Source organism: Dama dama, chromosome 30 (assembly GCF_033118175.1).
Source record: "Dama dama isolate Ldn47 chromosome 30, ASM3311817v1, whole genome shotgun sequence".
Classification (NCBI taxonomy): Eukaryota; Metazoa; Chordata; class Mammalia; order Artiodactyla; family Cervidae; genus Dama; species Dama dama.
Window position 1 is genome coordinate 84,505,373 of NC_083710.1, and position 17,447 is coordinate 84,522,819.

Below are 17,447 nucleotides of genomic sequence, written 5' to 3' on the forward strand. Positions count from 1 at the left end.
TTAGCAGTTTGCAAAGCACTTTTGTATGCATTAGCTTGGGGTTTTATGCCTCAAATGTATGAGTGAGACTATTTTTTAAAAAATCTATTGAAATGTAGCTGATTCACAATGTTGTTCTAATTTCCATTGTACAGCAAAATGATTCAGTTATACATACATATATACATTCTTTTTCATATTCTTTTCCATTATGGTTCATCTGAGTGGGACATTTTTATTGTTCTCATCATCATCCCTTTTTACAAATGATAAAGCAGAAGATTCAAAGGATTTTAGTAATTGACCTGAATGCTCCAGTTTTTCTACTAAGTAACTTCAAGATTGGGTCAATACTTATCAAGTATTGAACTGAGATCATACTGGATGCTCAGTAATTATCTACCCAGTGAATGGATATAATACATTAAAAAATAACTTGCGTCATGTCACTTGTTTTTACAAAATGTTTAATTTATCCCTAATGCTTACCAGTACAAAATCAAATATCTTTATCAGAGATGTCAGTCTCCTCTAAGATTGTAGTCACAACTCTCGATATTTTCCTTAATTTAAAAATGGCATTTTTAGACTTCTAAGATAAAATGACCAATGAAAGACAAAATGTGAATCTTTTATTTTCTGGATGTGCTTTCCTCTATCAATGTTTAATTTCCTTCTTGTGTTTCTCTCATTATTCCCATTGACCTTTTTTGTTTTCCCCCCAGTTAATGATTTGTAGCCTTTTCAGCTTTCAAAAGCAATCCCTTTCTTCCCTTCCTGGGCTACATTGTTCACAATCACAAAGAAAAATAACCAGGGGGCTAATAAATGCCATTTTTTACACATTATATAAAGTATTTATAAAGCAATATGAAATGTTAAAGTATCATTAGAACTGGCCTTTTAAGACTTTAATATTTGGCACTGAGAAAAATAGTACTTTGAAAGCTTTCATTCTGCACCTATGCTATAGAAAGTCCATCACCTACTGACGGGTGGTGAACAGGTACAAGGAAATGAAACAAATTAAGTGACTAACTCCTACCAGTGTCTGAAATACAGCACTTTAGTGGCTCCTTTATTTATCAAATAAAAATAGAATACCCAGGCAGCTACTCAGTTAACTCAGCTTCATGACTCTGAACCAACTTGGTTAAAATTTCCTTTCTACATGGAAAGATATGTTTTATACTTTTCCATTCATTCAACCCATATCTGGGCTCTATAAGGTCTACTTCAGGGTCTCTGAGTATCAGACAGACTCTGTGCTTATAGCTACAATGTCTGGATCTGTGTCGACTAGAACCTTCCTTCCACAAAGCTTATTTGGAACTGTTAGCATGAGTGTTTATATTTATGATATTTGTTTGGTCTCTCCTTTGCTCCTCCAACACATTTTAGCTGACACCTTAGGCCTGACAAGGCTACTAGCTCAGGGAAGGAGAGACACGGCAAGAAAAAGGGTTCACGTGAAACACCATGTAAAGGAAAGTTTTTGAAAGCATGCCCTGTTGATGGGAAAGTGCTCCCAGCATAGTGTACACGCAATAGGATACAGACGCAGAAAAAAAGGTCCAGTCACAGGAGTCGGTTTCCCTGTCTGGGCTGGTTTGCTGAGCAGAGGCTGGCACAGGTCTCTGAGTCTTTGAGTTGAGTTCTCCTCCTCTTCTGGACCCTTTTCCATCCCCAGGAACTGTGCCCAAGAGAGCAATAGCAAAACCTAGATAGTTTTAGGGATGTAAATGTACAAAGAAGTACATTCCACTTTCTACTTAGAGATGGAAGAAGAGGAACAACAACCTCACGGAGCTCATCAACAAACCTTGGCATGGATGTCAAAGGTGCTGAGGATGGTGTCAAGGTACCAGGGCCTGTAATGGCCCCCAAAACTCACTGGTCTCCCTGGGAAGCAGCCAGCGCTTCCCTTGCTCTCAGGAAGGAAGTTAGCAGAGAGTGGGCAGCTCACCTGGGTAAGTCCCAGGATGGGGATGAGGGAAGTGCTTGCAAATGACCGTGTGAGCTGTTGGCTGGGTGACTTACGAGATCAAACTAATCTTGGTGGGTGCTCACAAGGATCGGACAGGACAGTGTTATTTATAACAATGCCAGTGAGGACAAGATGACCACGACCAGACGTTCATACCCCTACACTGTTATTATAAAAAGAAGAAGAAGAAAGGAAGGAAGGAAGAAGGAAGGAGGAAAAGGAAAGAAGGAGCAAAAGCAAATACCCCCAAGCCCCAAATTCTCTAGAATTGCAGATCATTCCCTGGGAGGAAATGGGATTCAATTTAGACAGTCCCTATTAACTACATCCCTGGAGGAGGAAATGGCAACCCACTCCAGAATTCTCGCCTGAAAAATCCCACAGACAGAGGAGTGTGACAGGCTACAGACCATGGGGTCGCATAGAGTCGGACACACACATACACAATTAACTACACAAAATTTCTTCCATGAAGGAAATAAGCTTAAAAAAAAGCTGAGTTTGAAAAGATGAGCTTATGAAAAGGTGCATACCCAAATGTTTGCTCTGCAAATAGTATATCCATTCTAGATATGTCCACTATAAACAGCTGTGGAAAGTGTTGCGTAATCGTGTTTCTTAAGGATAGATGTCAAAGTTTAATGACAGTTCAAGGAATAAAGCACAAGATAAAGAATGAAGTAAAAGTAAAGATTTACTTTAAGAGATAAAGTTTGGGGCAAGTTTTAATGGCATTTGTGTGCCATATTAAAATGATTGGACTTTAGTGCCTTTAGAATAATGAGAATCTACTGCAGGGAACCCAGGAGAACTGAGATTTTTTAATATAGGAGTGACATTATTATATCTATGACTTAGGTTAATTCTGCAGAAAAAAGGAAGTGAACTATGGATGTGAGTGAGATTTAGATATCAGAATGTAAGCTGAGGGGCTTTCCGTGTAGTCCAGTGGCTAAGACTCTGCACTCTCAGTGCAAAGAGTACAGGTTCAATCCCTGGTCAGGAAACTAAGAAACTGAGATCCCATGTGCCATGCTGGCATGGCCAATAAATAAGCAGAATTTTCACTAAGTAACAATATATAATCCTTTAATTTAAAAAAAAAGTTCACATAGCCATTGAGCAGCCCATGGTACTTGGAAATTATGGTGTCCATGCATATTAAAATATAAAACCTAGAAAGAATGAATGTGAATTGAGAAGTTGTACCACTTGTCCATACAGGGGATAAAAAGGCAGAGATGGTGAAGAATTGGGAGATCAGCAGAATGTGTGGATGCCAAAATATCCTAGCAAATACTCTCTTGTGATTGCTGACAAGCAGTGTCTTCTCAGATGGCTCAGTGGGTAAAGAATTTGCCCGCAATGCAGGAGACAGAGCAGACCCGGGTTCAGTTCCTGGTCGGGAAGATCCCCTGGAGAAGGGCACAGCAACCCACTCCAGTATTCTTGCCTGAGAAGTCCCATGGACAGAAGAGCCTGGTGGGCTACGGTCTACACAATCGCAAAGAGTCGGACTAGCACAGCACAACAGAGTGTGACTCACTTTGCCGCTGGTTCTCAGAAGTATCTGGGGGACAAAGAAGCTTGCAAATCTCCTAACAGCGATTACCAACGTTAACAATGATGTTGAATTGTGCCTATTTCTCCTCCTGGATTTTCCAAGAAGACTAATCGTTCTTTTTTGCTTGTCTTTCACATGTGCATTTTAATTACAATCTCGGTGCCTAGTGTCTCATCCTAAATTTTTTATTTTCCAAATGGTTTTCCATTTTAAAGAGACTAAATAAAGATTCTGACTGAGCTGTACTTGTGGGAATTCCTAGATCTTTTTATAGGAAGTTATTTTAGTCCCTTGGAGTTGAGAATCCGATTTCCAGTTGGATAGAATAAGAGACATGCAGATTCAGGGTGGAGCTGTAAGCACCCCTGTGCTGGTGAAGACACAACATCTTCAGTCACCTAGATATTAACCCTTAAACATCTGGATATTTTTAAAATGTGGAGACAGGGGAGCAAAATGGTGTGTTAATAAAATTTTCGTTCAATTTAGTGAACATTAGAGGGTAAAGACATACTCACTGTGACAAAGACCATTCTTGGCTCAATTAAATCCAAGTTTCTGTCTGCTACTTGGATACACAGCAAAGTTTTTCTGTTCCAGGGCCTCTTGTAGTTCCCTGTGGGCAAGAGACTGGTGATGGTCATCGTTTAGTCACTAAATGGTGTCGGACTCTGTGACCCCAAGGACTGGGGCCCACCAGGCTCCTCTGTCCATGGGATTTTCCAGGCAAGAATACTGGAGTGGGCTGCCATTTGCTTCTCTGGGGGATCTTCCCGACCCAGAGATAGGATCTGCATTTCCTGCATGGGCAGGCGGATTCTTTACCACTGAGCCACCTGGGAAGACCTTGACACAGAGATTGAATTGTAGCCAAAGGATTGTCAGTAAATCTGTGACATCTTCAAGCCTGATTACCTAAACCAACCATAAATACCTTCCCATCTTGTCACTCATGTTTCTTCTTTATGAGCTATGCAAGTGGAAAAGCTACTGGCATCTTAAAAGTTAAAGAAGGGCGATTTGCATTTGTATCAATGTGAATGGACCTGAAGGCTGTCCTACAGAGTGAAGTATGTCAGAAAGAGAAAAGCAAACATCATATATTGACACATATACATGGAATCTAGAAAAATGGAACAATCTTATTTAAAAAGCAGAAATAGAGACACAGACATAGAGAACAAACACAGGAATACCAAGTGGGGAAGGGAGGTAAGAGTCATCGGGAGCCTGGGGTTGACATATATACACTATTGGTACTGCGTATAAAATAGATCATTAATCAGAACCTACTATGTGGCATAGGAAACTACTCTGTCCTCTGTGGTGACCTAAATGGAGAGGAACTCCAAAACAGTGGAAGTATATGTATAAATACAATTGATTCACTTTGCTGTAGAGTAGAAGCTAACACATTATAAAGCAAGGATACTTCAATAAACATTAATTTAAAATCAACCAATCAAAAAAAAAAAAAAAAACAAAGATGGATGGAACTTCCGTGGTGGTACATTGGATAAGAACCCACCTGCCAATGCAGTGGACACAGGTTTGATTCCGGGTCCGGGGAAATTCCACATGCTGCAGAGCGACTAAGCCCCTGCACCACATCTCCTGAGCCCGAGTGCTGTAGCTACTGAAGCACACACGCCTAGAGGCTGTGCTCTGCAACGAGAGAGGCCGCTATGATGAGGAGCCCACACACCGCAGCGAAGAGTAGCCCCCGCTTTCAGGACTAGAGAAAGCCCATGCAAAGCAGCAAAGATCCAGGGTGGCCAAAAACAAGTAAAGATGGACAATCCATAGGGGTAAGTTATCTAGGTGGAGAGCACATTTTAAAAGCCCCTCCACCCCTGAATCAGTTTTGATTCCAGGCTACTGAGGCCTGAGACTTTAAAGAATAACCCAGCTCAAGGAGGATAGAAGAGGTCTCCACAAACATGCAACACAAACTCAAGTGTCAGTGCATTGGTGATGAACATGGGGCCTTCAAGATGGGAGAAAGAAATCATAAGATGAGAAGAACAGTACTATTAGTAGAAATGCGAATGCAAGCTAGATTGGGTGAGTAAAGCCCTGAGCAAGAAGGGGATAATGGGATCTGATGTAAGCTAAAGAAACATGCCTTCAGGCAATAGAGTCAGAGTTTAGGACTAGATATTGGAATCTGGGAATAATGAGCATATAACCATAATCTTCTCTCTGGCTTTTAGTACATTTAAAAGAAAAAAGACACACAACACTTTAATTCTGTATGTATAACATGTACATTTTATAGCAAAATAAAATGTACATTTTTGTAAAAATGCATTCTTCCATGGTTCCTTAACTCTGCACTAAAAACAGTGCAATCTTGATTTGTGCTCTTTAACAGGAAAACATTTATAATATAAAAATGTACACTGGAGAGTAGAATCATTAAATGTGGACAGTAAGTTTAGTCCTATTAAAAGAATTTTTATTGTCTCTCTTAAATGCAATGTCTCTACTACCTACACAGAGTGAGTTTTAATAAACTAGTCTAATATAGCAAGATCAAACTTGTCATTTTACATATCTCCTGCTGGAGGATGGGGATGATCTTGCCTTTTCTCCTAAATGAGGTAACATCACTTGTGTTGCTTAAATTAGAAGACACTGTTTCAATACACACCTAATTGGTGAAGCCTAAATTATTATGTGTTGAGGGACTCAAATTTTGGCTTTAAAATTTGACAGCAAAAGAATTCAGACAGCAAAGCTACAGGGAGGTGTCAAATGGGGGGAAAAAATCCAAAGCACATGTTTAGAGGGAAGAGTCTGTGGAAATCAATTGTCTAATATGACGGTAGTTTAAGGCCTCTCCACTGGAACATACCACCATATTAAAGAGGGGGAAAATATATCACATTTAAAATGCTCTCTTGAAATTTTCAGGAGTTAAAAAAATGGATGATTGGGAGTTCTTATTTTCTGTTAACAGTTTAGGCAGAATGGACTAAAATGCTATTTCTTTTCTCTACTGCTACATTTTAAAGAATACCTCTTCCATTTTAAAATAAGCTTTATTTTTTAAACATACAGAGGAATTGACAAGATAGGACGGAGTGCCCCTATACTCCACGCCCGGTTTCTCCTCTTATTAGCTTGCTATGTTAATCTAATAGTTTACTACAATTAATGAGTCAATGCTGCCACATCGATTTTAACTGAAGCCCATGTTATTTTCTCGAGGCCTTAGTTTTCGCTGGTGCCATTTTTCTGTTCTGGGATCTTATCTAGGTTCCCACATCTCATTTAGTCAACACATCTTAGACTTTTCTTGACTGTGGCAGTTTCTCAGACTTTTCTCTTTTTTTAATGTCAACTGCTTTGATGAGTTGTTGTTTAGTTGCTAAGTCCTGTCTGACCCTTTGTGACCCCATGGGCTGTAGCCTGCCAGGCTTCTCTGTCCGTGAAATTTTCTAGGCAGGAATACTGGAGTGGGTTGCCATGCCCATCTCGAGGGGATCTTCCCAACCCAGGGATCAAAGTTGGGTCTCCTGAATTGCAGGCAGATTCTTTACTGTCTGAGACACCAGGGAAGCCAGAAGTGATCAGAAGCAAAACCCCAATTGAGTTGGAGAAAGCAGAGAACTGAAAATGCAGCTCTGGAAGATGACACAACCCTGGGATGCCCAGTTCAGATAGGCAAGACTGAGGCTGGAGGAGCCAGCTACAGCAAGGACCACAGGGCAGTGCTGTTTATAATCGTGGTCTGCAGACAGCCTGCATCACTGCCCCTTGAGATGTTTATGAAAATGCAGGTTCCGGAGACACGTACGGACTCGCTGATTCGCACACAGAATCCATAATTTCCTTTTCAGAGTAGCCAGACAGGACAGAAAGACAGTGAGAGGGGATGTCATTTTTTGATGTAATACCCCTGAGAAGTTTCAATTCCAGAGGACTCCTTTAATTGGAGCCTGAAAATCCTGGTGGATAGGACCGCTTTTGTGAAGGCTGCGGTCTTTGTTTACAATCTGCAGCCCCAGGAAGGTAGACAGGAACAAAAGTCCTCCTTATGTGATCACCGGGTGTCCTTTGATCTCAGCATGCTTGCTTTAGCAGTATCTTGCCATCCTCCGGCTGGCAGTCTGGGATAGCCCCACAGAGTCGGCAGAATTCTGCCTTCCATCAACCTGCAAGGTCACGGCTGAGCGCTGACAGCACTGCCTTTCACATCTTGCATTTTTCATCCCTACCATTTGTTCATTTCCAGGTGAATTTTTCTTTCCCTTCCTTATTGATCTATTGGCATTAAAGCATACTTCATCCCATAATGATTGCACCAGACACTGTGCTCACCTTCACACCCTAATGCTTAGCTGTTTACACTTGTTACTAACATGTCTATTGCTCATTCACTATTTCAGGCTTTCATTAGAATAACTGCAGGAATCACTGTCTGCAACAGGCAATGAACCAGTTCATTGGATCAAGATACACAGACAAAATGATTAATCCAGTTTCCTAAGTTATCTTTGATGGTCTACGCTGAACAAGAGAGCAGATCCTATAGGAGAGAAGCAGAACCAAACAGTGTGAGGAGATTCCTTGAGGACTGGCCATCACAGTTCACAACCAAGATGCTCAGAGGGCCAAAGGTTTCTAGTATATCCATATCCTTTTCTGACTGCACAACTGGGTATAAAAGACCAGATGAAGCAAACACTCTGGACACATTTCATTCTGCTGTGCAAAATAAGGATGCTGTTAAGAGGAATGACTCATCACAGAGGATGTCTTAGAACAGCAGTCCCAATCTTTTTGGCACCAGGGACCGATTTCACGGAAGACAATTTTTCCATGGACTGGGGAAAGGAGAGGGGTTGGTTTCAGTATGATTGACATGCATTACATGAGCTTTATTTCTATTATTACATCGGCTCCACCTCAGATCATCAGACAGTAGATTCCAGAGATCGGGGATCCCTCTTAGAAGAAGAACTTCCGTTTACTGAAAGCTCACCGTGAGCTATTGCATACCTGTTGCAAAATCAGCAATCCTACCAGGAAAGCAAGACAAGCTGAATAAACTCCCCAAAGCCACAGACATGATCATCAGAGGAAGACATGTTTTAAATAAGAGTCAAATCTCAGTCAAGCCTACCTTCTTTCTGTGATGCTACAAACCACTCCAAAAGCAACTGAGTTACTGTTTGAATCTGGAAAGCTACTCTCAGGTTTTATTTTTCTTTCATCAGATTTCCAATATCTCTGTATTTGAATAATTATATTACCTATTCAAAGAATGGATCTAAAGGAGACGGCACAGCATTTCCAGGACTTTTTTGTTGCTGTTCGGTCACTAAGCCGTCTGACGCTTTGTGACCCCACAGACTGCAGCACCCCAAGCTTCCCTGTCCTTCACTGTATCCCAGAGTTTGCTTGATTCATGTCCATTGAGTTAGTGATGCCATGCAACCATCTCTTCCTCTGCCATTGCCTTCTCCTCCTGCCCTCAGTCTTTCCCAGCATCAGGGTCTTTTCCAATGAGTCAGCTCTTTGCATCAGGTGGCCAAAGTATTAGAACTTCAGCATCAGTCCTTCCAATGGATATTCAGGGTTGATTTCCTTTAGGAAACCCCAAGACTTTAGATCATACCACTTATTTCTGGCAATAATTGTCTCCTTCTAAATTAATTAAAAGATTTTCCTCTCCTATTTCTCTAAATCCCAGATCTTTTTGCCCTCTTCCCACTCTTGAGTGTCTCCATTTTAAGAAGTTCAGAGAGGCAGCCACCATAACACAATTAATTAACTCCCACTAATCAAATAGGGAGATGACCTGTATGCTAGGCAGGCATGGTGTTTTTCAGCTATGGGAACAAGCTGGAAAGAACCTTTCTTATTTGCATGATTCCGACCTTTCTCAGGAAGAAGAGGTTTCTACTTAATCCACCCAGTGATCTGCTCATACACTCCGTGTAAACAGTAAAACCACCTTAACTTTCTGTTTACAAGCAAGGGCCACCTGCGGTCCCTGGTTGCCCAGCTCTGACTGTCAGTTACATTAATCCACAGAGCTTAAGACAGGAAGGGAAGTGGGGAGTGAGGAGGCAGGAATTTTGCAAACTGACTTCACATGAAAAGAACAAGGTTCACAAGCAGAGGAAGCTGGGGATGGGAGGCATTTTTGCCCCAGAGTTCTCTGCTCTTTTGGATTCAATTTCACTAAATAGAAACTTTGCCTTTTCTGTAAATATCAATAGAAGCATTTCTGCTTCACATGGTCTGTCTCCTCTCTTCCAGTCCCTTTTTGGCCCCATAACATCTGCAAACTTTTAGAAGCTGGGTGTAAAATTTCCTGCCCTTTGATAAAAGGAACATCCAAGCCCGATACATCTTATGCTCTCCTGGTATCACAAGACTCAGTCTTTGTGCATGGTGAGCATAGTTACACTTGGTCCAATCTTTGGAGAAGATTTTCTGAGGAATCTGACCGAGGCCACTAAAACTCTAGGGTCTCCTTCAAAGAGGGTCGCAGAGCTGCTAATGCTATTGTGGATTTTCCCAAAACTTTTTGGAGGAGTTTTGGTACTGGGAATTCCCGGGTGGTGCTAGTGGTAAAGAATCTGCCTGCCAATGCAGGAAATGCAAGAGATGCAGGTTTGATCCCTGGGTCGGGAAGATTCCCCTGGAGGAGGAAATGGCAACCCACTCTAGTATCCTTGCCTGGAGAATCCCATGGACAGAGGAGCCTGGTGGGCTACAGTCCATGGGGTCACAAAGAGTTGGACACGACTGAGCGACTGAGCAGACAGACCACTGTGCTCCTAACCAGAGTTTTGCTTCTTAATGGGTGAGCAGCAACTCTGTTCAAAATTCTAGAACTCTGGAGAGATCAGCATGAGATCATAAGAAGCATACCGAATTAAGTACGGCTGCACTGGATCCACTAGCCAGCCATGTCACTCACCCAGTGAAGTTAATTATTCTGAATCCTAACCATTTTTGAAAGATGAGGAAAACTCTGCTGGTGGTTTCTACCCCATGGAATGGCTGGCTATGCTTTTGGCACTGGTGACTCGGATGAGATGATAGACGTAAGAAGGATTCATATCCATCTAGGTACCAATCAATTGTAAGGGGTGTGTGTGTGTGTGTTTGCGTGTGTGTGTGTGTGAGTGAGTGCATTTATCCAGTCAGTGTTAACTGGGCTTCCTCAGTGGTTCAGTGGTAAAGAATCCACTTGCAATGCAGGAGACGTGGATTCAATACCTGGATCAAGAAGATCCCCTGGAGGAGGGCACGGCAACCCGCTCCAGTATTCTTGCCCGGAGAATCCCTCGAACAGAGGAGGCTGGCTGGCTACAATTCATCTTTAGGGTGGCAAAGAGTCAGACAAGACTGAGAGCATGTGATTTCTTAACTAATTACCTATGTATACTAGGCGCTACAATAACCTCTGGCCTTTGCCATCAAGGACCTTATGTATTGGACAAAAATAGTGAGACAGGAGAAGAGAATTCCTGTTTACTCAGAGCTTGCCAGATTTCAAGAGCTTTGCATGAGGTGCATCAGTTAATTTTCATCTCCATCACCAACCTCATGTTGGCCTGATTTACTGAGCACTTACTATGTCCCTCATACTAAACTAAACACTTCCAGTTGGCTTATTCAACCCTGGCTGTTGTGAGAAATGCTTCTTAGTAGCCTTATCACAGACTAGGAAATGCAGACTTCTCTAGAGGGCAATCTTCTTGCTGCCCACAGGTCATACTGACAGATTTCAGCTCAGGTCAGTCCAGCTCTATAACCCGTGCTCTCAAACACCAGCCCAAACTGGCTCACTCAATTTGAGGATGATTAATCCAAGGCCACGGAGACTGAGAATCAGTCCAAAGTCCTATAACATGAAGCAGGACAGAGATTTGAACTTGATTTCATTTGCTTGCAAAGCCCTGGTTTTTACATCACGTTCACCCCCAGAGGTCAAGACCCCAAGCCAGATGGAGCTGTAGAATAATAGCATTTCACAGAAAGAGAAATTATTGGAAACAGTTAAGCCTCAGACAATGAATACCTTTGAATCATTTTCTTTTTAAAGACTGTGAGAAATCATATTTATAGTGTTTAATTTCACTTCCTATTTTATTAACATGACTGAAGTGGCATTTTTCCTTCTCTGTTATAACCTGCTGATTTCGTGGGCCATATTATTTTATGATGCATCCTTTAATTTTTTTTTTCTATTATTTCACACTGGGTGTTTTCATGGTCTTTTAGGAAATTTCCCTTTCTTTCTCAGAAAAAGGTTTCTTTCTTGGAAAGGTTTCCTTTGGTGCATTTCCAACTGAGGATGAGCCTCCCAATCTATATCAAAGGTTGTTAGCCCTCTGTTCTCCCTTATAGGTCTAGGAGGATGAGCTTTTAATATTTATTTCTGAGGGCTGTTTTCTCTGTTTTTACCCTGCTGTTGAAATGAGCAGTTCAATAAACTTCTTAATGAAGCTAGTGGAAGCATTTTCTTTTTGCTTTCATTTCTAGTGCTTCAGAGATTACAGTGGAGTGAGCAGTTTCTGTGCTTTGAAAACTTTCTGTGAACTTGAGATGCCCTAATAAATAATCCTGAAGTCATTAATTGGTATAGAGAATCACTGAGCTTAGAATGATAATGTTTTTAGCAAACAACCTTGCTTTCAAGCTTTATATTATCTCTAACATTAATTCTTCTGCAATTCAATCTCCATAAGGTGTTTGTGATAAAGGCAGCGTCTGGCATGAAGGTTCATTATGCATTGTATTCCAATATAATACAGAGCTCTGACCCCATGACACTAACTAAATACTTCTGCAAAAGAAAATTGTCAGGGGGAGAGAGGAAGATTTTCTAGAGTCCTGTTACGCTATTAGTTTGACTCCTGAATATTTATTATTTCATATTAGATTCTCCAGTGAATTTCAAGCAGATTAAAGAATGTTTCAGAATGTGGGCTCTGAAAAAGTTGAAACTATATCTTGTCTAGGGTCCAATATCAGCTAATAGATGTTTACTGTATATGTAATACTCCCTCTGAGTAAACTAGTCCCTGGAAATAAATTGCCCACTCTTAGAAGACACTTCTTTTCAAGAAAAAATAATAAAGTAACCTCTTTCTTTGGTCAATGATACCTTTCTGCCTTAATAATAGACAGTTCACCTCCTCACAGGTAGGTAATTTTCCAGCAGGTATGAATTATTCCCTGGGAAAAAATTATTCCCAGGCCAGGCTATACCATCTACCTGGTTATCTGTCTATGTACCATGTGCATGCTAAGTCACTTCAGTCATGTCTGACTCTGTGTGACCCCGTGGAGTGTAGCCACCAGCCTCCTCTGTCCATGGGATTCTCCAAGCAAGAATACTGGAGTGGGTGGCCATGTCCTCCTCCAGGGCATCTTCCTGACCCAGAGATGGACACCTTGTCTCTTGCATCTCCTGCATTGGCAGCAAGTTCTTTACCACTAGGTGCCACCTGGGAAGCCTTATCTCTATACCATAAATCTACCTATTTCTGTGTATCCATCTATCTTTGTATCTATCTCTCACCTATCATCACTGACTTGAAGGGAAGGATTTATTCAATTGAGAAGTTATCTATCAACATCTGAGCACATACAGCATACGATGACCATGCCACAAATTGTAAGAGGTTTTATACATGCATACATACATATACATATATATATATATATATATATATATATACATACATACACACACACACATACACATATATATAGAAAGAGAGAGAGAGACAGATATGAATGAAAGACATGGTCTTGTTGCTTATGATCTACTCAAAATTTAAAATAGATCCAAAATGCATTACAAGAAATAGCACTAAAACAGCTTCTAAAAAATGAAACTGGTTGTTTTAGAACAAACAAGCTGAAAAGACAACCACCAAGACAATACATAGTAACCTTCAGAGGTGAAGTGAGTGGGGGTAGTTGGAATAAACTTGGGAGGGCCAGGCCTAGATTTGTTATCCAGTCTGGACTGGGATGGTGGGTCAGGACCCCTGGGCCCCCCCAGTCCTGAGAAGGACCCTTCTCTTTTCTGGCCTGGACTTCAAACAGGGCCTGCGGAAGCGTGAGCTTTGGAAAGTTCTGGCTTTCCCTAGCTTGACTCAGCTGGACAAGGTGGCCACTTGATGATGTCCTTCTTTTTCTCCTTTCTTAATTGTCATCTGGTTACAGAGGGCAATGTAGTCAAATAGGGAGCTGATCTTTGGCCAGGGATGAAGAAGAAATTGCTTCACACTCCCGTGAACACTCATTCTCCAGTTCTAGAAAATGTAAAGTAATTTGTGACTACCCTTCTTTTCTCTCCTGCTTTCCATCTGCCCTGGAGAGCATCTCTGTAATCCTGCTGCTTCCTTTATTAAAGCTGCTCAAGTCTTGGGCTCTGTGCCTGCCACACCCTGAATCCTCCACAGGGCCGTCTAGTCTCACTGTTGTCAGGATCTTTAGCTGAGTCCGGATTCACACAAGTAGTTATTGTGATTCACAGGTCCTCACCACACAGAGTTTAAGATAGTTGTTAAGAGAAGTGGTTTTTATTCACACTATTTGAGCCATGTGACATTAATCAGGTTACTAGGTCTTCCCATTCCTCACCTGTAAATAAGAACGATTTATTCACTTGTGCACCATTTGCAAGGGATATTGAGACCCTACCATGACGTAGATACCATTCTGTTTTCCATGGGCTCAGTCACATTTGACTCTGTTATCCCTGGGACTGTAGCCCGCCAGGCTCCTCTGTCCATGACATTTCCCAGACAAGAATCCTGGAGTGGGTTTCCATTTCCTCCTCCAGGGGATCTTCCTGACCCAGAGATTGAAACTTCGCCTCCTGCGTCTTCTGCAAAGCAGGGTGGATTCTTTACCACTGAACCACCTGTGAAGCCCAAGTCCTGCCCTAGACATGAAGACACGTCAGTGACCTAGACAGGAAAACTCTTGTCCACATGAAACTTACATCCTCAGGGGCTCCAAAGAGGAGGGAAGCAAGACCCTGATCTCAAGGTACAAACACAAAGTAAGCCATGATTTGGGTAAATAGGAACTTCATGGACAAAAATCTCTTCCATCCTTAGTATTTGCTGCCAGAAGTGATGAATTATGCACAAATATGTTAAAGATGCACAAAAAAATCTAAATATATTTCAGCATCCCTACTGAAAACATAGCTCATCTCATGAGAGATTGGGAGTAACTAGCTTACAAAGTTGTTCAAAGTAACAAATGATATACTCCGCGGAAAGTGACCGATACAGTGCTTGACACATAATAAACATTTCTAAAGTCTAATATGTGACGAGAAGCACTTCTTCAGTTGCTTCCACCCTCCCCTGCCCCCCTTCCCCAGCTACCCCATCACACACCCCAACCCCACAGAAAACCAACACCCCATAGCCTCGATGGACAGAGGCTGCCTGGTCCTGCCTCTGGGACTTCGTCTGAAATGCCTTTCCCTTTTGCATTTTCTCCCCTCTCATCAGGATGATACTCAAACTAAGGGGGGTTTATTTGCATGTGGGAAACCCTGAGAAGTAGCTTGTAAATCAGAAAATTAAAAACAGTTTTACATTAGATGAAACAGAATGGTTTAGGATTTGTTTCTATTTGTTTTAAAGCTTTGAGAATCCATGCTGCTGATGTATACGGAAGATGAAAATAGAAATGCTACTAACCGAAGATGCCTGGACACCTGCGTTGTTTGCCTCAGAGAGGGCTTTACAATACTGAATGTGAATGTCTTTCTATGGGGTGTTTTCCATTCAGCGGAGGCACCACCTCGGGGATCTTTTGTTCTAAACCAGAAGCCCTCACTCATTTAAATTACTACCTGCCCCTGTGGTCATGCAAATTTGTCATCTCTGGTTCAGGGAGATAAATGATAACCTTCTCCTAGCCAACATACTTGGTTAAAGAGAACAGCACAATTCTGTTGTTGTTTTTTTTTAAATACTTATCCAACTCAAAATAGAAACCCAGAGGGCATGGTTTGGACTCTTGAATTTAGACTTACTAGTAATACTAGTAGATATCTCTAAGGAGCTGCCCAGTACTCTTACTATCCATGCTAGGTGAAAGGTGATTTTATTAGACTTCAGACTTTCATCAAATTATGTGAAGGAAAAGATAATTCTAAGGATCAAGAAAGAAATAAAACCAGAGCACAATATAAAGAATTCTTACTCTTGTTGTAAATAATACCATAAGCCTTAAAACCACCCCCATAACATTTTGGAGAATGATGAAAAACATATCTGAGTCCAAATGGCTATTTTTAATAAACTATCTTGTTTTATGATACACAATCCATAAAGCTAATACAACTGAGAGAATTTATTTGGTGGGGCTATTTTTGGAGCACTGATAATAAAGCCTCCTGGTGCTCTTGAATTATATTAGACATTTTGTATCAGTTATTGCAAAGAATGAAAATAATCAAATTCCTGTAGGAAACTTTCTGCAACTTGAATTCAAAGATATCAGAAACTTCTAGAAAGTGAGAGCTAAGAAATCCCAAATTGGAATTTTAAGTTCGTGCTATTGAAAGGAGATTAGAACTAGTTTGTGGACAGTTTATGACAGAACCACAATGAAAATATTTAGGAACTTTTATAGCAATAGGACCCAGCAGTGACCTTATATTGTATTTTACAAAAATATTAGTCCTCCATGGGCTGGAAATGTTAAACAACAAAAGCAATACTTGGCACTTCTCCACAGATACTTTGAAAGTCCTTCTTTGACATGATAACAATCCTCTAGCTTCAGTTTTATAAATTGCCTAAGAGTAAGGGGCTTCCCTGGTGGCTCAGAGAGTAATGAATCCACCTGCAATGCAGGAGATTCGGGCTCAATCCCTGGGTCGGGAAGACCCCCTGGAGAAGAAAATGGCAGCCCACTCCAGTCTTCTTGCCTGGAGAATCCCATGGACAGAGGAGCCTGGCGGGCTACAGTCCATGGGGTCACAAAGAGTCAGACACGACTGAGGACTGAGTGAGTTTCACATTTCACTTCAAGGGGTTTTGCTATCAAACCTCTACTAGTCAGTACTAGCAGTGCCTTTACTGATCAGGGGACCTAAGGATTGATATTTAACTGTCTGGGACTCAGTTGTCCCTGAGAGTAAGACCTACTTCAAGCATTCCTTTGGAAGAATAAAATGAGATCATGTCTATAAAGAAATCAGCATGTTTCCTGGGACATTTTTCTCAAAAAATTATGTTACTGATAGAGAAAAATGCAACTTACACTCAAATTGCCCCTAGAAAGTATATGAAAAACTGGGGGAAAAATAACTTGATATCTTTTCACAGCATTGATTAGAATAATCTAACAGTTGTAGTTTGTATACAGATACTAGATCATCTATCACTGAATACCATACCTTCTAGCATGAAATGCATAATTAAATTGTCCCATCACTAACATAGTTCTGTGAAATCACATTTGCAATCTAGGGTTATTTTATGTGTTAAATGTTAATTGTTTTCTTTTTTTTTCCCTCTTGCACAGATTGTACAGTATATAGAAATATGTATTTATAAATATGTATTTCTAAAATTACTTATATAAATATATATATGTGGCTCCCATGTATTTTTCTTGCCATTCTTGGTTGGATCAGTAGCCTCCACGACAATTTTTAAAGCAACTGTCTTCCACTGCAATAGGTAATTTCCCATGTCCCTTCTAAGTTTAATATTTCTCACTAGAGCTGCCTGCAAGTATGTTTTATAGTGTCATTACCCAGTCCCCTTAGTGAGATGGATGCCTTTCCTTGGGCAGTTGAAGCAAGGTTACCTACTGTATCTTCTAAGAGTCAAACCCCCAAATTCTATGTGTCTACAGGCAACAATGCCTCAAGAAACAGCCTCCTGAAGGCTCTTT